General features: G+C 48.5%; 2 long non-coding RNA genes across 4 annotated transcripts; both read right to left on the bottom strand.

Annotated features, from left to right (window-relative positions):
- Window positions 1-201: 201 nt before the first annotated feature.
- Window positions 202-4,617, bottom strand: LOC114604907 (uncharacterized). The gene is made up of 2 exons (XR_003708453.2): window positions 4,208-4,617; window positions 202-3,044 (listed from the first exon to the last, which is right to left on the bottom strand). It is a non-coding gene; the product is annotated as an uncharacterized LOC114604907 (long non-coding RNA).
- A 2,774-nt stretch (window positions 4,618-7,391) lies between these two features.
- LOC114604903 (uncharacterized) lies at window positions 7,392-15,028 on the bottom strand. Of its 3 annotated transcripts, none has more exons than XR_013394570.1 (3): window positions 14,990-15,028; window positions 10,868-10,978; window positions 7,392-9,069 (listed from the first exon to the last, which is right to left on the bottom strand). It is a non-coding gene; the product is annotated as an uncharacterized LOC114604903 (long non-coding RNA). The 3 variants fall into 3 exon arrangements; XR_003708452.2 differs by lacking the exon at window positions 14,990-15,028 and adding an exon at window positions 14,054-14,231; XR_003708451.2 differs by lacking the exon at window positions 14,990-15,028 and adding an exon at window positions 12,380-12,493.
- Between the last annotated feature and the right edge of the window lie 7,613 nt (window positions 15,029-22,641).

The following is a 22,641-nucleotide window of genomic DNA, read 5'->3' as shown; positions in this document are numbered from 1 at the left end:
GGTGGTGGAGGGGGGGGATAGTTTCACATTAGGATGTTTCTTACTTCATCTCTTTGTCCTGGGAGAATGCAACTAAAGAAACCACATTTAAAATCAGACATTAGATATGCAAATATGTGTTCAGATCAGAGATACAAAAATTATTCCAATGATTAATTATTCATCATAAAAAATGTCAATTAATAATTCTGAAGCATAATAGGCATCTTTCTAATGCATCTTTATTTTTTGAGGCCTAAATACTGTTGAATATATGTATTTGACAGAATTCTTGCAACTTTTAAAAAATTCAACAAAGTAAATAAGAAACTGTAAACAAAGGGAAGGAAGGAATGCTAATAACCACCAACTTCACCAGAGAGAGTACCCGGAGTTGAATATTGGTGTCACGGGAGACGCAAGAGCGGCAACTGCCCCTTATATCCCAAGAATGAACACTAAAGGAATCCACCCAGGATTGTGTTATCCACTTACTTTCAAAAGGACAGACACACTTCTAATACACTTGCAAATATGCACAGATAGGAATGCAGGAAGCTGCCTTATACAGAATCAAACACTGGTCCATCTAAGCATGTATCATCTGCACTGACCAACAGCGACTCTCCAGGGTTTCAGGCAGGGGTTGAACCTGGTTGGTGCTGGGGATTGAACCTGGCACCTTCTGCATGCAAAGCAGATGCTCTATCACTGAGCTACAGCCCTTCCCGACAGGAGGTGCTTTGCCTTTTACCAGCACAATTTCACCTACAAGACCAGAATACTCTCCTGTGTCTTGCAGAGGGCCCCTTCATCTTCCCCATAAACTGCAACCTGGCCATCTCTTAACGCAGGGGTGTCCAACCGGTTGACCGCAATAGACAGGTTGATCCCCGGATGATCGCGGGATCCTTATCGCTCGCGTTATTTAGAATCATGTCTCCTCCCCCCAACTGTGAACTCCCCCCCCCCAAAAAAATGGGTAGATCACTGCCAGTTTTCCCCGGAAGCAGATTGCAGTCTCTTGGGAGTTGGATGTCCTTGTTTTAACGGAAGGAACAGGGATTGGACGTGAGGCATCCTGTAGAAAAAGCAAATGCTTTGCCACTGAGTGGCAAATAACAGAGAGGACCAGGCCAGGTTCAAGATACTAGTGTGCAAACTCCAGAACAACTTAGGTCCAGAATGCTTTAACCCATGTCTCCCAAAATGATCAATGAGATCACCTAGGGGCAGCAATATTAGTACTCCCACAGGGAACCAGAAGCACAACTCGTGTCAACAAGGAGTTGGCCTTCAGTGTACGGAACCTAGCTCTGTGGAACTCCCTCCCACTAGAAACCAGGGAAGCACAATCCCTGCCAAGTTTCAGAAAACAGATTAGAACTCTTTTATTTTTGGAGGCCTCCGCACCGTGAATGCCGCTCTGAAGTTTTAAGTCTCTGATGTTTCAATTTATGCTTTAAACTTTGTATGTTGCATACTTTTATTCTGTAAGCCACTTCGGGATGCTGATGGTGAAAAGCAGGGTGTAAGTTGTAATAAATATAAAAGTAAAAATTTTAAACAATTATTATATATCAGGATACATAGCCCAATCCTAGAACTGAACAGGAGTGACCTGAATATCATATGGATGAAGCAGTGATTCATAGTGCTGTTTTGACATGGGAATGATACAGGAATTCATCATATGTTGCCATTTCCAAGTCTGTGCATAAGAACTTTTTCGGGGGAGGGGATAGTATAGCATAGAGCAAACAATATCCTCCAAATGTATCTGCCATGTTTTTTTTAAATGATATGCAAGTTATGTTAATCAGGCACAATTGTTCCCTCTAACAAGGAACTCGGTTCACTCAGAATGCTCAAAGGAAACCTCAAGGTTTGCAGAAGTAAAAAAAAGAAAACTAACAAAACAATCCCAAACTGAACATGCTCAGTCTTAACAGAACGCAGGAAAAGAAAGAGATAGAAAACCACAGAGGGAGAGTAAATTGGCTTCCTTGAGCCCCTAAGAATTAGAAAAAGACATCTCCAGGTGGCTGGCAGTAACCCTAAACAAGAACATTCCTGTTAGGTGCTGGAAAAAAGTGTCACAACATGTTGTGGTATATGTCCTCTTGTGAAAATATCTGATCCTTTTGCATTTTATAGTTCTGCAATGTGAGTGTCAGTACAAGATGCTTACACTTCAGCTAAAACGTGGCTGCAGAACTCGAGCAGCAGCTGATCATCTTTTCCAAAAAAAATCTACCTATTATGAAAATATCAGGTGTCTGTACAAAAAAAACACAACAATCCTACAAAGTTCCAGCTGGCCACTATAGAGGTAACACACACTGTGCAATTCTTCTTACAATGCCTTCCAGAAAGAAATTTGACTTGGCTTAAGCTACTGAATTACTGAAATCTCCCTGTTCTAGGAAGGCAGCCTGGAGTTCCCCTTTTCCTCATAGCCAAAGGACAGGCACATACTCAGGTGTGAAGTGTGTCTGCACCAGACATGCATCCGCTGCCTGCCTGAGAAGTGTACTTGCAGCAAAATTAAGGGAGGGGCAAGAGTGCAACACAGAAACCAGCCCTCAGCTACCACTTCTTTGCCTTGGAGGTGACCCAAGTATGCCCAGTGAACTACACAGCACATATTCACAGCTCGCAAATGCAAGCCTCTGAGCCCACAGATTGGAGGGTGAAACAAGCAACCCCGGGAAATGCACAATGAAACTCCACCTATTTCATATACAAATCAATGCAAAAATAATACTAAATTATGAAACGCTGGCCCTGCATTTGTGTGGTTTAGAAGCATTACTACTCCGTGAATAAATGTCTTTTCTTTCTCTTCACTGTGATTGTGTTTACTCTCGCTAAAAAGAAGGAACACTTCATGAATGGGGCAGCCACTTTGTAAGGATTATGAATTTTAAGCAGACCAATCCTCCTCTTCCTCCAGGGCATGCTGTATTCTTGAGATGCCATGTGTACCAAGCGTTATATGCCGGGGGTGGGCTGTCTCCTTCCAAATGAACAAGCCAAAAAGTGAAACTCCTTTTAAACTGCATCTTTAAAGAGAAAACAGAAAAAACGGCATATACTTTTCCTACTGCGGCTTGCAGAAAACAGGAAGGCCCGTTGCTTGCTGGGTACTATTAGGCAACCCAATTCTGCATGCCTTCAGTTTGCAGGAAAAGAAACCTACCCAAGCAACCCCAAAATCCCAAATGTCAAAAGCTGCTCATCTGAATCCACCCAGACACAATGGGAGCGAGTGAGGTTCCCCTGTCATCAATATACCTCTAATTTCAGACACTTTCTTGGCAGCCCGGGCCAGAAGAGAGCAGGCCAACAATCCTACGCTTAACTGGGTAACCTGCAGGATCCTCTGGAAGCGCAGTCTCGGGAAGGGCCGCTGCCGAGTTGGCCAAGCCCTTTCCCAGCGCCTTTCAAGAAAGAGTTCCCGCCCCCCCCCCACGCCCGTCCGTCCGTCCGTCACCCTGAGGAGCCCCTGGCTCCGACCTCGCCTGCCTGCTTCGGCGGGCCCTCGCCATATGCGCGGGGAGACGGAGAGCGCGCGGGAGACGCCGAGGCACAGCGCGCGCCCTTTTCTCATGCTAATGAGCCCCCGGCCGCCCTTCGGCGGGGGAGGCTCGTGCGAGGGAGGGAGGGAGGCAGGTGGCCGCTCGCTCGGCTCCCACCGCAGCCCCCCGGCCAACCGGAAATAGGGCCGCGGCGTCACGTGGGGGAAAAGGAGAGCCCGGCCAGAGAGGAGCCGCTGGTGGCGCAGTCCGTGGACAGGCCGGGCCAAGGGGGTCGAGGCGCGCGCTCCCCCCGCCGCCCGCTTCCCACGGCCCCTCTCACGTGGGGGATGGAGGCAATGGAACAAAGGGGGCAATCGGGGGAGGGCAAGGCAGAGCCCGGTGCCCGCCTGGCATCCTCTTCTTCGGCAGACACGTTTGGCTGGCCCCAAGGGTCCTCTTTACGCAGGGGAAAAGTTGCAGAGATGGGGAAGGGGAAAGACACGCGGGGACCCTTTTTTGCTCCTCAGCGCCAGACGGGGTCGCGGTCCGCCCCATCCACCCAACGTCTGATTTGCTGAGGCTGCTAATTTGGTGGCTTGTGGAACTGAAGGTGGGGGGTTTCTTTCTTTTTGAATTCCCAAGAGTGTGCTATAATAATAATGACAATGTAAATAAATAAACAAACAAATAAATAAAAGGAGGCTTACTTGAGCGTCAGCCCCCTTGAAACCCGTGCTGGGCATCCTTCTGTGTCAACATGCCCAGCCTCGTGCTGCAAATCTCACACGTGCGTCTCCCAAGCCTCTCCAATTTTACTCGAAAGTAAGTCTCTCCTTTTCTTTTTCTCCCTCCCTTTTCCCCCACCGCAACTTCCTGCCAAGGATGGGACTGGAGGCTTGGACGAAGCCAAGGCAAGGGAGACGCTTCGTTTGTCTGGGAGGGGGCGAAGCAGAGCATCGATCAGTTTTCCCTTCGCTTTCGGCGCTGATGTCAAAATCTTGCTTAGCCCAGGAAAAGAGCACTTGCATTCCTCCTGTAGCTTCACGAAGCCGCGCGTCCTAACCGCCGAGGTGAAAGTTGTTTCGCCTCTTCTTCCTCAGTGGTGATAGGCTTCATTTTTATTAATTTTTTTAGGTTGCTATTTTCTGACACAAATCTTCAGCCCAAACCCCTCTCTCCCCCTGTTTAGCAGCGTAATAATAATAATAATAATAATAATAATAATAAAGCATCCTTGCTACTAAGAGTTGAGCGGTTACGTACCAATCTTGCGAAAAGTCTCTTCGGGGAGCGTTCCCCCCCCCGCGTTGTTAGCCTCCCCCGCCTGCCTTCCCCCTCCCTCTTTCCACGCGTGTTTCGGGAGTTTGTGGAAACTAAAGGATGGCTCTGCGGAGGGGGGGGGACTTCCTAAGTGTCTAGGAATTATTTTGGCCGCGGCAGTGTATTTTCTCTAAATCCACCAGGACCTTCCCACGGTCTGGTTCGGTCTCTGTCCTCCTCGCAAAGAATTGCCCGTGTAACTCCCATTTATTTGAATGGGGGGAAAGAAATCTAAAGCTTTGCTTTAAGGCGAAGGGGAAAAAATATTTGGAAGCAAGTTGGCTCTTCCCCCCACTACCACCCCACCACCTCGTGCCCTAGTTAATAATCTAGAGATGTAGGAATAATATATAAAGGGGTGGTAATGAGATTACATGTTAAGCACTTGCACTTCAGATAAAGGGGAGGGAGACGTGTAATCGAGAATTCAGAAAAGGAGGTTGTTGCTATCAGTATTAGTATTAGTATTATTGGTGTAGGTTCGCTGTAGCTCTTTCAGAAGGGTCACTGTGCTTTAGAGCTCCAGATCAGATCCGAAAAGACCTCCTTCAGATGAAAAAGACTTGGGATCTGGCTGCCTGGGATTGGTACTTCGCGTACGTATTTGCAACAGGATCTGCTCACCCTCTTGTCCCTCTCTCCAGAAATCCAGAGGCGCCTCCGACTAAAAACGAATGGTACCCCCCTCTCCGGGATAGGGATCGTTAGGTCAGTCAGTAAACAGTTTAGCTCTCCCCCCTCCTCAAAAGAGAAAAGAGAGGGAAGTTTTATCCCAACTCAATGCAAAGAACCAGAATAAAAGCCTGGAGAGGCTCTTCTCCCACTTGTCTAATTACTGAGCTTCATCTTTTTGCCATCATCAGTAGATCAGGATTTTTTTTAAAAGCAAAAAAAAAAAAAAAACGATGTTCTGAATTAATACAAAAACGACAGGTCTTAAGTGGAAGAGGCTCTTTAATAGTCACAGGTTAAGAAAAAGAAGTTTCCTTCGCTTCTTCCGGGCGTCCCACCGTTAGGAACCTGCCTTACCTGCCCCGGAGAAGGTGTCAATGGAAAAAAGCCCTCTTTGATTCGGATCGGACGGGGCAATTGAGTCCAGTTCGATCCGGAGCGTGGGTCGTGGCGGTATGGGCGGCGGGGGGGGGGGCTGCTCTCCGGATGACACCAGAAGAAAGCTTCCCGTCAAGCAAACCTGAAATGAGCATTTGATTTAGAACCCCGCTCCAAAGATCCCCGCGCTTATCCTAACCCCAAATGCGTGTCAACCAAAACGTCTGAATATTTCCTTCAAACACGGAACAAGAAATCCTAATGCGCGCGTGAGGCAGGAACTGCGAAGAGAGATGAGGGGTGTCTCTCTACCTCCTTCCAGTTCCTGCTGAGCGGAGGATTGAGACCTATTTTCTAAGGGTAGGGAGGAAATAAATTCTCCCCAAAAGCCTTGTTTGGGTTTATTTGGACCGTGTCCCCGCAGTTTTGGAAATGATTCACCCAAAGCTTCGAAAGAGAGGGAAGTAGGGCGTGTGTGGCGGAGAGGATGCGGTTGCATGTTCTGATTTGGGCTGCTTTTTATTCCTTTTTCTTCCTCCCTCGGCCAGCAAGGTGGCAAGAGTGTGTTACCCCCTCTCCCCTTTCCAAAATACGCATCCATCCCCCCACCCCCTGGTCCTGAGCTTCAGGAGCCTTTTCCCTTTGGAGGCGGTGATTGGCAGGGACTGGAGCAAGCATCCCAGTCGCCTCGCTCAAGGCGCCCGTTCAATGCACAGCTCGCCAGCAGTTTATCTTAGGTTACTGTAAGTAAAAGTGGAGTGTCGGATCAGCGCAGCATTTGTTTCAGTTTCCTTCAGTGGGAAGGAGCTGGCGGGGTCGGAGGGGGTCTGCAGAGAAAGAGAGGAGCGGTCTCTAAGAGATTTAACTGTGGCCAAGCGAGGAAGATGCTGCCGGAGGAACCCAGTCTCGCTCTCTCTCGTGTGTGTGTGTGTGTGTGTGTGTGTGTGTGTGTGGGCAGCTCCTGTTTAGTTTCAGCACGGGATCATGCCAGCCAAACTCGCGGATTGGAACTTTTCCCCCTGGATGGGTGGGTGGGTGGGTGTTTCTTTGTAGGAAGCACTGAGATCACGCAAAAAGTTATCTCGCAGAGAAAAGGAAGGGGTTGCTGCTGGGGGAAAATATGGGGGAAGCTGAACCCAGCAAAGGATCCCCTTCTTCTCTCCTCTCCCCGCCGCCCAGCCGGGCCTCTTTCATCCTCTCCGGGTGCTTTTAAGGACTTCGCCTACAGCCGGTGGTCTCTCCCAACCCCAACCCCCCAGCCCCTCCGCCGATGCGCCTGCAAAGCAGCTTTTTGATTAAGCAAACAGAAGAGCATTGGTTAAGAACACACTTTAAGTTGTGTGTGCTGTGCGTGTGTGTTTTAAAGGTTCCCCTGGGACCGTGGACTCGGAATTGGTTAATAATGTGCAGTACTTGCTAAATTGCTGACTTCCAGATGTGGGGGGGGGGGGAGAGGAATATCTTTCTTGTTTAGGACCTACGTAACCTGATTGGATTAGGACAGGCGCGTCACATTGGAAACCTTTTTGAGTGATGATTTAATTAACCATACAGTAGAAAGCTGCCTTCGCCAGGAAATCCCTTCCCCATTTGCATAACCAATCCCCACAGTGCAAAGGTGGAGTCTCAGGGCTTAATTTTCATTTTAATCTTTGCCAAAGTCCCCCCCCCACCTCTCCGCGAGCGCACACACAAAAAAGACTTGTTACCCCCATGAAATGCAAAGCTACCCACTCAACTTTCTGCCCTTCAAGGGCCATCTGTGTGTAAGAGAGAGACACTGAGTGTGTGTGTGTGTGTGTGTGTGTGTGTGTGTGTGTGTGTGTGTGTCTGTCTCTCTCTCTCTCTCTCTCTCTCTCTCTCTCTCTCTCACTGTGTGTGTGTGTGTGTGTGTGTGATATTCTAATATACTGGTGCAGGTAGAAGTCAATCTGTCTAAACCTTTGACTGCAATCCTAAAGAACAGTTACTGTGATGCTAACCCCACTGACCACAGAGGGATTTGCTTCCGAGTAAACAAGCTTAAAGCCACAGTTGCAAAAGTCCGTGAAAGCTACCTATATATTTCATACACTGAATATGCATTCTGCCTTTATTTTGTCTGCTTGTTTATGGGTTCCGAGTCTTTTTACACCGCACTTCGCCCGTATACTCCTCTATACATATTATCTCTGTTTCCTAACTGCCCCTCTGACTATCTCCTTGCAAGTGTAAAAGGAGAACAGAAGGTGGGGGAAAGCAAATATTATTCCCCCCCCCCCAATTCTCAGCCTTTGCATAAACCCCAAGAGAAAAATGTCGATATTTTCTCCCTCCCACCCACAAAAAAGAGCAGCAGGGACTTATTAACACGCACGCGAGAGAGATCCCCGCTGCATTCACTCTCAAGTAAAAGTTATATCTCCAGCAGAAGGTTTTGCCTCTAAGTAAGCGCGCTTAGCAGCTTTGAAACGCCCCATAAATTTAATTTATTTTTTTTAAGGACCCGGAGTTCATTGGCCACTTGTTATATATCTTCAGCGCTAATTCAGCGTCTTCCTTTCTACCCCTAAGTTTTATTATGAATAGTTTTGTTTTGTTTTCCCCCGCCTGCCCCGTCACTCTGCAATCTGCAATTTGAAAAGGGGCGCGAAGGAAAAGCAATCGAGGGAGGAAGCCCATAAACAAACAAACAAACAAACAAACGATCCCTAGATCTCGCTTTCCCTGCTGCAGACCCCGTCTTGCTCTATAGCCGCGCGCTGCGAGCAAGCCTGCGGGATGCGAACCGCACAGCCTCCGGGTGTCTCCTTGCAACTTTCAGTTCCTTTGAGTTGGGCTAGTTCTGTGAATGGTGTTCACCGTTTTCCGCCTCGCATCCAGTAGGATTTAGCGAAGAGGATAATGATGCCAAAGACTTGATGGCTGGGGAGGGAGGGAGGGAAGGAGGCAGGCAGGCCAGGGGAGGGTGGAAAAGAGGGAGGGAAAGGCGGAGGGGAGGGGGGAGGAGGAGGAGGAGAGAGAGAGGGAGGTGGAATTTCATTTCTTCCACTAAAGCGTTCGCGGAGACTTCAAGGTATAATCTATCCCAGATCCTTCCTTTCCCAGAGAGAAACTTGGCGATCACGTTTCCACATGATGCTCACGTTTGGCGCTCTTCAATTATCCCTCCCCACAAAGATAGGTGGCGTGTGTTTCAGGGTCCTCTCTCCTCTCTCTCCTACAGAAAAGAAAAAGAAAAAAATGTCATTAGAAGAGGCGTAACACGTCAGTCCGTCCCCAGGTTTGTGTTTCCTGGAGTGGCAGAAAGAGATCAGTCCTAACCTGCCCAGCAGGAATAACGGTCCCTTCCGACAACTCTTTCCGAGGCTTTTTGACCATTTTGTCCTCTCTTCCAACCAGCTACATCTCCCTGCACCTTTTTTTCTCCCCTCCTTCCTCCACTCCGCGGCTTTTTCATGCTTCTTCTTCTCTCCATTGCTGACCAAAACTACACACAAGACTTCGCAGGTACGTTCTCGGTTATATTTTCCTCTCTTTTCTATTTTTGCTCATTGTTGTTCCGCTTCTCCCCCTCGTTCTTTCTCTCTTTCTCTCTCTCCCCACGTCTTTTTCTTTTAAAAACAATTGCTGTCTTGGGGTCTGTTTTCCTTGTCTACAGCTAGGGAGGAAGTGGTGAGGTGGGGTGAGTTCTCATTTTTGAACTGAAATCTACATTTACTTGGGATCACTTTCTGAGAGAGAGAGAGGAAGGGAGTTGTTTCTGCCTGCAAACTGTTATTACCTAGGGTCTCCCTGCTCTACCAGGACATATACCCACCTGGCTTACCAGGTGGAAAAGGTTATTTTGCACACACACCCTCCATTTTTATTTTACGTTTTATAGTTCCCACCAGGAGTAGGGAAAGTTCGCCTTTCTATTATTCTTCGGTCTGTTGTGGGTTGTTGTTTTTTTTTAAAGCAGCATTCCGCTCGCTTCTCTTCGTCCTCACGTTTACACATCTTAAAGTTTGCACGTACCTGTTAATGATTTTCAAGCTGTGAACAAGACCAACACAGGCACGGCTGGATAATAAGATTTTAGTTGGGGCTTTGCTTTAAAAAGAACTCCCAGCAAACCAGCCCCACCGAATGTATTATTAGCTGGCTGCAGCTCTTGGGGTTGGTGGCAGGCTTCTATTTAGTCTCTTCCAAAGCAACCAAGAAAGTTTTTCTTTTCTTTTCTTTTTTTGCTGTTCTGTATGCTTAGTCAGTTTCATTTCTTGCTTTTATTTCTCTGAGACTGGGTGAAGTTAACACCTCAGCTTCTGGGATTCTCAACAAGAAGTGAAAGTAGTGACTGCAACTTGCTTAAAAGTCGTTTGTAGCACAATTTTTAAAAAAAAAATATGTAAAGAGTGGAACAAAATCAGAATTCGCCCAGGAAGAGACGAGGGGTGGAGTAGGGGGACTTTGGTGAGATCCCAATTTTCACAATTTTTAGCAACCTTAAAAAAAATGAATATCAAAGGGTAAGTAGGCAGTGAGACTCCTTGACGGTGATCCTCTCCATTGGTAGATTCTTAGAGGATTTCGCCACTTACCCAAGGATGCTTTCAAGGATCAGGTTGTTGTTTTGAATAATTTCTTAGCCTCCTGCTAGATCTTTTCTTTTAATGGAGAAGATAGTTGCTACAGAGTTAGAAGTCTCCAGCAAACATGAAATGGGGTGCTGATTCCCCTCGCTCTTCCACACACACATTTCAGTGGCTCAAGATGGGTTCATAGGCAGCTGAGTCCAAGACACAGGGCTGGCCTCGCTTGTGCCATCTTACAGAGCCTTACCTGCACAACACAGTGCATTTGAAGCTAATCTCCAAACAACACACTGCCGCAAGGTTTATTTCATTTCATTTCTTCATTTCTTAAATCGCCTTTAAAGTTAATAGGGAAACAACCACATAAAAAGAAGGGAAGAAATCCCCCTCCCCTTCTCCTGCCAGATCTGTAAAGTTCTGCGTTGTGCAGCCCATGCTTACTCGTAAGTAAGTTCCCCTGACTTCAGCGGGACTTGCTCTCACGCAACTGCGGTGAGAGGTTTTCCAGCCTAAAGAGATGAGCCTGCGAGTCCATTTCTAGATGGCAAAAGCCTAGTATATAAATAAAAGGGGGGAGACAAAAGACGAGGTTAGGATAAATTTGGTCCAGGAGAGCAAGGGTTAATTGTCCTTGTTTTACAGTTTGCATCTGCTGCATCTTTTATAGTCTCTCTCTCTCTCTCTCTCTCTCTCTCTCTCTCTCTCTCTCTCTCTCTCACACACACACACACACACACACACACACACTACCCAGTCCCCCTTCCTTGTTTAAACTCGTCCTTAAGTCAGAGTATGCTGGGTTGTGGTTGTTGTTGTTGTTGTTTGTGTTGTGCTGTGTGGGTGCATGTTCTGAAGCTACAGCGTTTGCTTAGATCAGCCAGACAGCGAGGGGTTTCCTCGTTTCCCCAGTTTTGACAGTCTTAAAGCTCACATCCAGTTTGCGGCCGTGTCAGCGAGAAAGTGCACCAGTTTTACAAGACTCTCTCTCTCTCTCTCTCTCTCTCTCTCTCTCTCTCTCTCTCTCTCTGTGTGTGTGTGTGTGTGTACACACACAATTTTTTAAAAATGAGATCCACTCATAAGAAAGTCTCACAAGAGTAGTTTCGCATCTCTCCCGCAACCCCTCTTCTTATTTTCTTTCTAAAGAAGGGAGGCTGAAATTACATTTGGGGAGGGGGGGGAGAACCCTGTGCAGGATATTGCCAGCGTGACTTTAAAAGTGTGAGAAACGTGGGGGGGGGGGGGAGCGAGCGAGAAGGCAGATAAGCCTGTTCTTCTGCAGCTCTTATCAGTTCGCAGCCATATACTTTCAATATATATATATATATATTAAGGTGTCATTGGTTATGCAAACAAGAGACAGCGTCGTGAGGTCCTCAGTACTTTTCGGAGGAAAAAATCCGCCCAGCGATTTGAGTCAAGCAACGTTTTTTTTTTTTTCCTGTTTAAAAACTCACACACAGAGAGAGAGAGAGAGACAGAAAACAAAACCATTAAAACCGAGTGCATTCCCTCTACGGGTCATGAGTCATTTCTGAAGATGTAATACTTGTGTGTGTGTGTCTGATCACTGGTTGTGGAGGGGGAGATAATAATAATGTTAATAATAATAATAATAATGATGATGGGAGGTATTTTGTCTGTTAAAAGAAGAGCATGCATTTCAAAGAAAGAAAGAAAAAAGTCACCCCCACCCCCAGCCAGACACTTCCGAGGAAGGGCGAAGGGAGAGCGTGTGTGTGTTTTTGTGTGTGTGGCGCTGTGTGGTGCGCAAGGCGAGCGCTGCTGTGCGCGGCGCCTGGGCTGCTCGGGGTGGGGGTCCTTCTTTTGTGCAGGGTGGGGAGGTGTCGGGGTGGGGGGGGTGGGGGGGGTTGCCTGTGGGGAGAGCCTCTCCGCTGTGTCCGTGGGCTCCCTTTGGCGCCGCGCGTTTGAACGGGATCTCGCCATGCCCACCCGGTGCCTCTGTTTGGTTGCTCCATAGAGTCTGCGTGCTGCTGAATCAGGGAGTCGAGTCCATGCGAGCTGCCATCTGATCCACTCTTATCAATGAAGCAGCAGATCATGGCGATGGCCCCAGGTGTAAGAGGCGAAAACAAGCCAATCCAAGAAGGGAAAAACGGTAAGGAGAGAAGGGAGCCGCCGGGGAAGGGGGGAGGGGGGGGGAGCCCTCCATCAAACTTTTTTCCTTCTTCATTTTTTTCCTCTTTTTTTCTACTTTGGGTCCTGGCGACACTTCGAGACGATTGCCGGCGGAGGGGGGAGGGTTTGGAGAAAAGGCAAGGAAATATGAAAGGAGGTGTGCGTATTTGGACGAGGGGGGGTGTTGCTAGAAAGAAAGCAGCAAAAAGCCCCCAAACCCCCCCCTCCCCAATGCCCGCGGTGGGTTTGGAGCAGGGCGATCGCTTGCGCCGCGGCGGAGAAAAGAGAGAGGAGGAAAGAGGGGGGGGGACCCACCGAGAGAGAGAGAGAAAGAGAAAGAGACGGAGGAGGGCGAGCTAGAGATCTGTCTTGTTTGTTGTGTATTTCTGGAGCGGAGAGAGCGAGAGTTTCAGGGAGCCCGAGAGAAAGTGAGTGGCAGAGAGGATCGGCGGTGGGGGATCCCAGGGCGTTGCTATTCCTCTGTGTGTCTGTGTGCCCCCCCCCCGCGAGCGCTCCTTAAGATTTGGTTCGCTTCACACACACCCTCCACCCACCTCTTTCCTTCTTTTTTTTTGGGGGGGGGGGGAGAAGTCCGATCAAAGTAGGCAGAGGGAGGGAAGGTCCCGGGGCTTCCTTGGAGGAGTTGATGGCGGCGGGGGGGGGGGGAGATTCCTTAAGGAAGCGGAGCGGGGGTGGGAGACTCCGGGCGCTGAGAGGAAGGAAGAGAGAGAGGAAAGGAGATTCCTCCTCTCTCTCCCCCCCCCCCCTTCCAGTCTCCGTCGCTTCTCTTGGCTCAGGGCGTTGGGAAAAGCAGAAAGTTTCTCGCCTCTGGGGCGAGTTAGCTAACGGTCCCGGCTGCTGCGCTCCTGCGCCGGCGAGATCGCCCAAGAAGACCCGTTAGATTCCTCTCGCCCGCTCTCTTTCCTCTTCCCCTCCTTCCTTCCTTCTCTCTCTCTCTCCCTCCCTCTGGCCCCGCCGTTGTCTCTTTCTTGTTTCCCTTTGATCGCTGCCTTCACGGCCACAATCACCTCTCAGCCAAGCCAAGCCAAGCCAGCCTTTCTCTCTCTCTCTCTCTCTCTCTCTCTCTCTCTCTCTCTCTCTCTCTCTCTCCCTCCACCCCCTCCTCCTCTCACAAGACCCAGGAAAAGCAAAAGAGCTGAGGGTGAGAGAGAAAGAGAGAAAGAGAGAGAGAGAAAGAAAAGAAAAGGCACTTTGGAAAACGTCCGGTAGTTTTCACGTTGTCATGACCAGATCCTTCCTTGTGTTGTGGGGGGGGGGGGTGGAGAGAGAGAGAGAAGGAGGGAATGGACACACCGAGAAAGGAGGGGTGGATTACAGGGAGGGGGGCGATCTTTGAACAGCTCCATTAAAACACATACGCAGGAAAACCTCAACCGCTTAGCCAGACCCTGGGAAAAGCAGGGGGGTGGGAGGAGGAGGAGGGAGAGCAGCGTGAGAAATCTGGAGCCGAGCGGGCGGAAGAGTTACTTTTCGGGGGCGGCCAAGGAAACTCCCTCTGTGGAGCAGGCAGCAGTCGGGAGGGTCGTGCGTGTCCCGCGCGTGGCCCTCTCTCCTCTGATCGCCGAAGAAGCGGACGGAGAGAGAGGGGGGTCCTGCGCTGCCCCGGGACATATCCTGCGTCGGATGTTTGGGGAGGGGGTTTCTCTCCAGGTCCTTCCTTTCTTATTTGACTCACAAGTTCCAAGTCTCCCCCCCCCCCTCGCGCAACTAAACACTCGCACACTCCAGCCCCACACCATTCCGCGTGGCGCTTCCTTGGCCCTCACTCTGAGCAACTTTTCTCTAGAGTTGAGGGCGGGGGGGGGGAGTTGAGCATGAGGAAGACCCTGTTGTAAACCCGAACCGATGTTACTTGCAATATTTTGGGGCTGGCGGGGGGGGGGGGACAGGAAATGAAAGGAAACACAAAGAGAAAGGTTGGTTACAAACAAATGTGGGCGAGTTTTTGTGCGTTTCCCCCGTCGCTGGGGAGGCGTGTGAGAGAGGGACTTTTCAGGGCAGAAACTCCTGGCGAAGTGCGCCCCACGGGCTGCCGTGTCTCCACTCACCCCATCCCACCTCCCCGGGGCTGCTTTCCAAAAAGGCAAAAAACAAAGTCTAAACAATATATTCGGGGCATCTTCTTCTCTCTCCCCCCCCCCCCGCTTATCCGCGTTCCCCGCCACTTTCCCTTTTAGCCTGGTGCCTGCCGTTATTTAAGGTGGTCCTGGCGAAAGAGGCACTTTTCCTGCCCACCCTCTCTCACCCGTCGCTTGTAATTTAGCAGACGTTTAAAAGCACCCCTTTCACCTCTTTTGTACAATTATTATTATTATTAAGCTGATTTGCTTACCACCACTATCTGCTGTAGGGCTTTCCTCCCCCCCCCCTTCTATCCTTTACAAAAATGTTAAAAGAGCAAACCTTTTATGTCAACTGTGCCGTCCTCTCCGCTGCCGCTCCCCCCCCCCCCCCACCTCGCGCGCCACACACACAGGATATGTTAAATATCACATGGAATGAGATTCAGGCTTGGCATTCTTGATTATTGGGAAGGGTGATGTGGTTCAAGCCAACCTTCTTTCTCTTCCCCGTGCGCGTGTATAAGACTGTTAGCTTATCTCCTGAAAGCGTGTCCAGTGTGGTGTGGTGAATATCTGCACGTATGATCTATCTGCATGTTCAGTGTTTCCTCCTGACAGTTTGTTCCAAGAGAAGGAGAGAGAGGTGACATTAGCGGCGTGGAGATCAGGCATGAGATGCATGCAGGAAACACGGGCATCCTTAGAGCAATGCAGAAAGACCCCTGAGGAATAGTCATTCTGCTTCTCTCTCTCCCCCCCCCCCTTGACATTCTTCTGGGTGTCTTGAGAGAGAGGCAGGGAGCGCCTCTTGCCAGGTGAAAGTAACCTGCGTCTTTTACACTCTGCAAACTTCTTCTAAAGTCTAACCACTGTTTGACTCCAAGTGTCAAACCTGCGAGGGTGGTGTTGCACTTAAAACCAACCCACAAAAAAGCAGACATCTTTCTCTGCTTGATGATGCGCGTGTTTTCTCGTTAAGCCATGTCTCAAGTGAGAACTATTCGAATTTTGAATAGCAGGTAGATACATCAGGGGTGTGTTTTCTTCTCATCCTCCTCCTCCCTCCTTCCTTTTCATCTCTCTCTCTCTCTCTCTCTCCTATTTTTTCCTCGACAAACACGTATTGGCCCCTTTGGGATTTGCTGGGGATTTATCTGAACGGGAGTGGATTTCTCTCTTCCACCCCTCACCCCCTTCTTTTGGATTCCTGGAAAAGATGTCACTTTGCTGTGGTTGTGTTTTTCCTGATAACATTACACAGAACGGTGCTAATCGAAATCAGAGAGAAGAAATTCAGGGGCAGCTCATGAGAATCAAAATATTTGTGGCTTCATTAAAAAAAAAAAGAGGGGAGAAGCTTCTTTTTTTAAAAAAAGCATAAACTAGGCTGATGGAATTTTATTTATTTGTGCAAGGTTTGTCCCCCCCCCCCCCCCCAATTATTTTTAAAGCAAGGGCAAATCATGATGGGCAGAATGAAGACCTTAAGCAGAGGTCCGGAGAGCATTCTGGGCAGTGTGTGCGCACCTATTTAAGTTTTAAGATGAAATGCTGCTTCAAATCACGATAGGCTTGTTGTTGTTGTTGTTCTCAAGCGAGCAAGTTCATAAATTGACTTAGAGGAGAGAAGGAAGTGGCGTGGGAGTGTGATGCGGAGATGCCCAGATTTGTGTGGCTGAAATGAGGGCAGAAAGGGGGAACCGTTTCCTTTTAACGTGGTCTCCCTCCAGAGGAGCTGGCGCTTGTAGGAGCTCAGAAGAACCCGCAGCAGTCCAGGAATGCCTGTCGGTTTTTCAGGAAAGTTCAGTCAGATGATTCCCAGTCGCCTGACTCGCTGTGAATTGAAACACTTTCTCTCTGCGAGCAGGAGGCAAACCCCCAAGCTGCCTTCTATTTGCCTTTTTTTTTTTTTTTTTTTTTTTTTTTGCTTCCCTCTCCCTCTCCAGCCCCCACCCCACCCTCTGCGTCCCCCTCCCCTCCCTTCTCTGCCCCTGGGAGATCCACCACCATCTCCACTGCCAGGCGAGCTCCAAACTTCCCCCAAGTTTTTGCTCTTGCTGTGGCGGCTGATGCTTAGGGTGTTATGGGCCCCCTTTGGAGAGGAAAAAGATGCTGCGACTGATGTGATCACGGGGTGACCTCAGTCCTCTCCCCATCAATTTTCTCTCCTGTCTCTCTGAGAGATGGTGAGGGTTAGGGTTTTGGCTGGTTTGAGGGTTTGGTTTTGGTTTTTTGAAAAAGCAAAAGAGCCACGGGTTGAGGATTCGGATCTCTGCAGCGCAGGAGCGTGGAGCAAAAACCCTGGCAAAGTTGACTTCCTCCTTCTGCCCTTAGTGAGGGGGTTCCTTCACAAAGTTTGGAGGAATGGGAGCAAGGCTCGCGTGTCCCATCTCCCCATCCCCAAAAGAGCAGGCCAAGCAAGCGGGCAGCCTCGCTCATCTCTCGCGTCCGGGAACCAAACTGACAGCAGCCTCGACAAGCCTCTCTCTCGAGAGCGGCTTGCCAGCTCCCCAAAAAGATGGGGGGGGGAGAGACGGGGGGGAAGATTCCCAGCCACATTCCTAGCTGAGAAATAACATCATGTGTGTGTGTGTAGGGTGCAAATCTGAGGGCAACGGAGAAAAACAGTGAGAGCGAGTGGGATGCTTTTTTTTTGGTTGGTTAGTTGTATTTTTTTTAAAATTTTTAATTACTTTTTGGACGTTTCAGGAACAGCTGGGGGAATGGTCCCGAGGCAAGCCTTATTATTATTATTATTATTATTATTATTATTATTATTATTTTACGAGTGCGAAAATCCACAGCAAAGGGATCCTTTTATTTTGAAAAGTTGAGTGATCTCTGAAGATACTGCATTCTCATCCCTCCCCCCCCCCTCAACCTGGCTCTCGTATTTGTGTACTGCAGACCCACATATATGCGTGCTTCTGTATATAATATATGCATCTCTGTCTATATGAATGACACATTCACGTGTGTGTGTGGCACTCCAGAGAAGAGGCCAAGGTGTGCACCGCCTGTCATCCTTCTCACACCCCAGCAAAGCGAGGCGCCCGGAGAACACAAGGGGCTGTTTCCCCCCTGTCAAGGTGGATGTATTTATTTTAGTTTGAGGTTCTTGGCGGGCAGAGATGGAAGTCCTCAAGAGAATCTGTTAACTCTCCTTTCCCGTAGATCAAGTGCCGTCTAAAAACGTGTCGCCTCAGAGTTTGGGACTCGTCTTAGAAAGTCACCCCCCCGCCCCGTCTAATATTCCCCCCACCATTTGTCGTATATTCTCTCTCTCTCTCTCCCTCTCTCTCTCTCTCTCTCTCTCTCTCTCTCTCTCTCTCCCCAGTTCTTACAGATGAATCGGGGAAATGGAGTAGGGCCTTCTTCTTTTTTTAAGCACGTAGGGTTGGAAAATCGCAGGGGAGTCTAAAAATCAACCTTTGTGTGTATTGAGGGGCAGTGGTGGGGGGACGACTCCCTAAGGGCTGGAAGCGAATCTCTCTACCTCTCTCTCTCTCTCTTTCTGTCTCTCCCTCTCTCCTTTAAAAGTGGGAAGAGTGTTGATTCCCTGAAAGGCATCAGGCATGTTTGGCCTCCATAGCATCTGGGCAATCTGCATTATCCCCCGTTTGCTTTTAAGGTGCATTTTCTCCTCTCTGAAAGGGACGCCTTTGTCCTCTCCTGCCCACCCCCCCTAGCCGCAGAAACACCCCACCCCACCCCCGAGCCGGTTGGGCTTCCCAAGGTAGACCCTATTTTGTGCCTGTCACGCAGCGGAGGGAGTTTGCAGGTTCGCAAGTTGCCCACAGACAATTGATTGTCTGCCCTAATGTGTTTCATTTACATGTTTATAACGTCAATAGTGCTGGGGTGTCCACCGTACCATTCATCCAGGCATTCTCACAAGGGTACAATTGTCTGAATGGCGAAGTCAGACACCTTTTTGATTGCTCTTTAGTTGTCTTTTTTAGACAACTAGAGCGGGGGAGAGAGGTCTCTGAGGCAGAAACACTAGTTGAAAACGTGCAGCATTAAATGTTACCAAGAAACAGATGGGGAGGAGAGGGGGAGGGAACCCCCCTCCGATATCTAAACGAAACCAACAATTCTAAAGGGGAAAAGGAAGGGGATAAAACCATGATTCCCCACCCCACCCCCAAAAAAGTCTCATTAACTATTTTTGTGCGCGCGCCCGCGCCTTACCGTTTTAATTATTATTATTTTTAATCAATGGATGTTGACACCCGCCCTCCCGGTTCTTAAAAGCTTAAGGACAATCCTCGGGAAGGAAGCATCCCTGAACTCCGAAAGGTTTGCTTCAGTGTAAGGATTTGGCTGCTCCGCAAGCCACCCGCCCCAAATCAATGCACGTGTGTGGACTGTGGATACATATTTAGCGATAGCAGCGCCGCTGCGCGCTGGGCCGGATGAGGAGGCAGCTTCTGTCTATTTAAGCAGCAGAAACTTTGCGAAGCTAAGTTCCCAGTGGTTCCTCGTGGAAAAGCCTAGCAAGAGCCCAGGCTTTCTATTTGGATTTATCGTTGCAGAACCTAAATTAAGCGAAGTTGGGGTTGGGTCTGAGGCGTTGCAATGGCAATGCAAACCATTATTATTATTATTATTATTATTATTATTATTATTATTATTATTTTATTATTATTATTATTATCCTCAGGTGTGTTGGATGATTTCATCTTCCCTTTCTCCACCCCACCCCCGCTAAATGCCATGCTGTCTGTTCTCTCCTGAGGTCGCTTCTGATGGAGGCGAGCCTGGATTAGCCTCCTTTGCCTCCACCACTCAGCGGCCCTATCTTCTTCATTCATATCAATTAGATGTCTAATGTAGCCCTATAGAGCCCATATGGAGGCACCAAGGAAAGGCAGGTTTCACATTACACTCCGAAGAGAGGAAGGAGGCGGAGGGGTCGGGTGGGTGGGTGGGCGCCATTCCCTTCCACCTCTAAAATTAAGACAAAACCAGAATTATCCAACAGCTGAGAAACAAGGTGGCTTATTTCCTCTCTCTTCAAGTCTGGAATTTTATTTTATTTTATTTAAGTGAAGAAATCTCAAACTTTGCAAGAAAATAAATAAATATTTGAGCTGTGAAAACAAAACACCATGCCTGTTTTGTGGACGGCTTTTTTATTTTTATTTTCTCGTATGCCTACCAGGGAAGACACACACACACACACACACACACCGAGGCACACACACAGAGCGAGTAGCTGCACCGTTAGCTGAACCCCTGACACGGCGGTCTTTTGAATGCCTTAGGTATGATTTCACTTTCGCTCACATCAATGCTGACCTGAATGCCTTTCATATCTGATCCGCTGTGTCTCTCCCAGTAAACATCCCCTGAGGGGAGAACAAAGAAAGGGTCTCTTCTTCTTCTTAATCACAATTCAGTCCATTCACCCGCCGGCAGGCTAGATTTGCATTCTGCAACAGAAAGCCAAGATGAAAAGAGAGAAAAGAGAGGAGAAAGAGAGAGGGAGAAGAGAGAGGGAGAGAGGAAAGGGGGGAGGAGGAGGAGGAGAAGAAGAAAAAGGAGGAGAGGAAGAAGGAGAAGAAGAAGAGAGGGGGCAAGAGCAGAAGGGTGGAGGCTGAGTCAAATAGCGGAGGTGTTTTGTAGCTGTTTGTTGGGCTTCCCCTAGTTACAAGCCTTATATAGCTGCCCGGCCTTCGCTCTTCTGACAGGCAGATAGTGTTACAAGATGGCATGCGGGTACTATTCATGGCCACTCGCCGCGAACACTTGAGGTAGAAAGTGTCAGGGAGGGGATCAAATGCCTCTCTCACCCTCCATGGACAAGGCTGCCGGCAGTCTGGGGCTGCAGGGCAGGTGGGCGCAGGTCGCCACACGTTTGGCCCTGAGGGCTCTCCGCGCCTTTGGCTGCCTGGCTTGGTTTTCCCTTTTCCGAGTTGGACTCAAACCTGGGCGCACGTTTCCACTCATTCCCATCTTAGTTTCACCTGGTCGGGAGCTTCTAAGGCTGGAACCCGAAGCAGTTGACACCAAGACCTACCATCCTCTGCATGTTCAGTCCTCTCCCCGCCCATCTTCGCGGTCCCTGGGACTTACTCCCCACGGAAGCGTGCGCTTTAGCACCGCAGACTTGGAGGAGAAAGTTCTGCGCGCGCGCAAAATAACTCGGTTGCTTTCGGAACATCAGGGTGCTGCTACCTGCAAGTGAGGACTGCGTTGTTTGCAGGATCCGTGGCTCCCACCCCGAAGTCATTACCTCGGAATAGCAGCCACAACGCAACCTGATATTAATAAGCGGGTTGAGGATAGGAACGTGGTCGCATAACTTCCTCGGAAGAAATGCCCGTCGTGTTCCTCGTGGCATTGCTTGCAAGCAAACGCGGATGCATTTTCACGCCGATGTCAGAGGTGTAAACGATCCTGTTCACTCTACACGGGATTAGGCAGGAAATCTGAATAATTAAGGACTTGCTTAAATCAGTCTAATGGAGCCACGATTGGGCCCTAGCCTGCTCACTGGGAAGTCAGTCCCCCTGGGATTTATCCGGACCTAATCCGCAAGGCTTTGCATCCAAAGTCTGCGGCCTAATTCCACTTCATTGAAAGTTTCATTGAAAGGAATTGCACCCCCATTTAAGGGAACATGTTCAGGACGGGCTGTTAAACTTTCTAAAAGTATATTTAAGATTGGTTAAACATTCACCTGTAGATCAGTGCGATTTGTCCATATAATATGGGGGTGCCAGCCCGACCATTACACACACACCCAATTTCTATTTACAAAAATTAAACTTGCTTTAAGCAAATCCATTGACCTGTTATTCCCCTAAACACACATTCTGAGAAGCTGGCTCTGCTGAATTGAGTGAGACTTGCTCCTATGCAATGTCCTTTTGGTTTGCAAAACTAGTGTGAATCATCAATTAAATGCATTAGTACTGTTCGGTACTGAAATGCTACTTTCCCCAAACCGATTAATTAACCCAGTTGCTGTTGTTTTTTAACCTACAATAATAATCCGTGACTCTCCACTGAATCGATTAATCTCTTTTATTAATAGATGGATAGAGCACAGCTAGCTCTTACTGTTCCTTCTCCATGAACTAGGGGAGATGGGTTAGGGAGAGAGATGTCTGGTCCATAAGAGGGGAAGAGGAGCATAACTTGCTCCTACTTTCAAGCCACAGATGGTGAACGGAATCGAGGTGCTGATCAATAGACTCAATCATAGTATTAATCGAAGGGGGCTTTAGCTTGGCCTGTTGTTGCTACATAATCTCAAATTTGCAGCTGGAAAGCACACGCACAGGTATCCTAACTTTCTCATAACTTATTGTGACCAGGTGCTACACCCTAGCCCAATCCCTACTTTTGTTAATTTTCGAAAAATATATTTATCTTTTAAAATCGATTTCTATAACAACAACAACAACATTTTGAATGTTCCCAAGTTATTGTTAGGTTCTAGTCACACACACACACACACACACACACACACACCGTTCTTTACTAAGAGAGAGATTATTTATAACTAGAACCTGCTTACTGAGAAGTATTTAAGCCCTTTCAGGGAGAGCTGTCAAATTTTGCCTGTGTTCTTCGCCTCCATTTGCAGCAAGTTTTAAAAAAAGATGGAGAGAGGAGAGGGGGGAGGATCTGCAACTGCTAGGCTTGAAATAACTGGGCTAGAAGAGCAGAAATCTTAAGTGACAACTTTTCAACCACACTATCTCTTGGCTACCAACCTGTCATTTTTCAGGGCCACCCCGCCCGCATCCCCCCCCTTTTTTTGGTTGTTTGTTTGTAGCGGTTAAAAAAAGAAAGATAGTAACAGCTTTTCCTCCCTCCACCCCAATATCTCATCGGCAACTAGATTAAACGTGCTAAAGGAAACGAGAGAGAATATGTCGGAAGAGTGTGAAAAGATTTCTCCTTTTTCTTAGAGGTGCTGGGGCGGCCTTTCTCTTCCTCTCCCAAAAGGAGCGCACCCCAACTAGGAGATGTTAC

This window comes from Podarcis muralis, chromosome 1 (assembly GCF_964188315.1).
Source record: "Podarcis muralis chromosome 1, rPodMur119.hap1.1, whole genome shotgun sequence".
Classification (NCBI taxonomy): domain Eukaryota; kingdom Metazoa; phylum Chordata; class Lepidosauria; order Squamata; family Lacertidae; genus Podarcis; species Podarcis muralis.
This window is presented reverse-complemented; position numbering and strand designations above follow the sequence as displayed.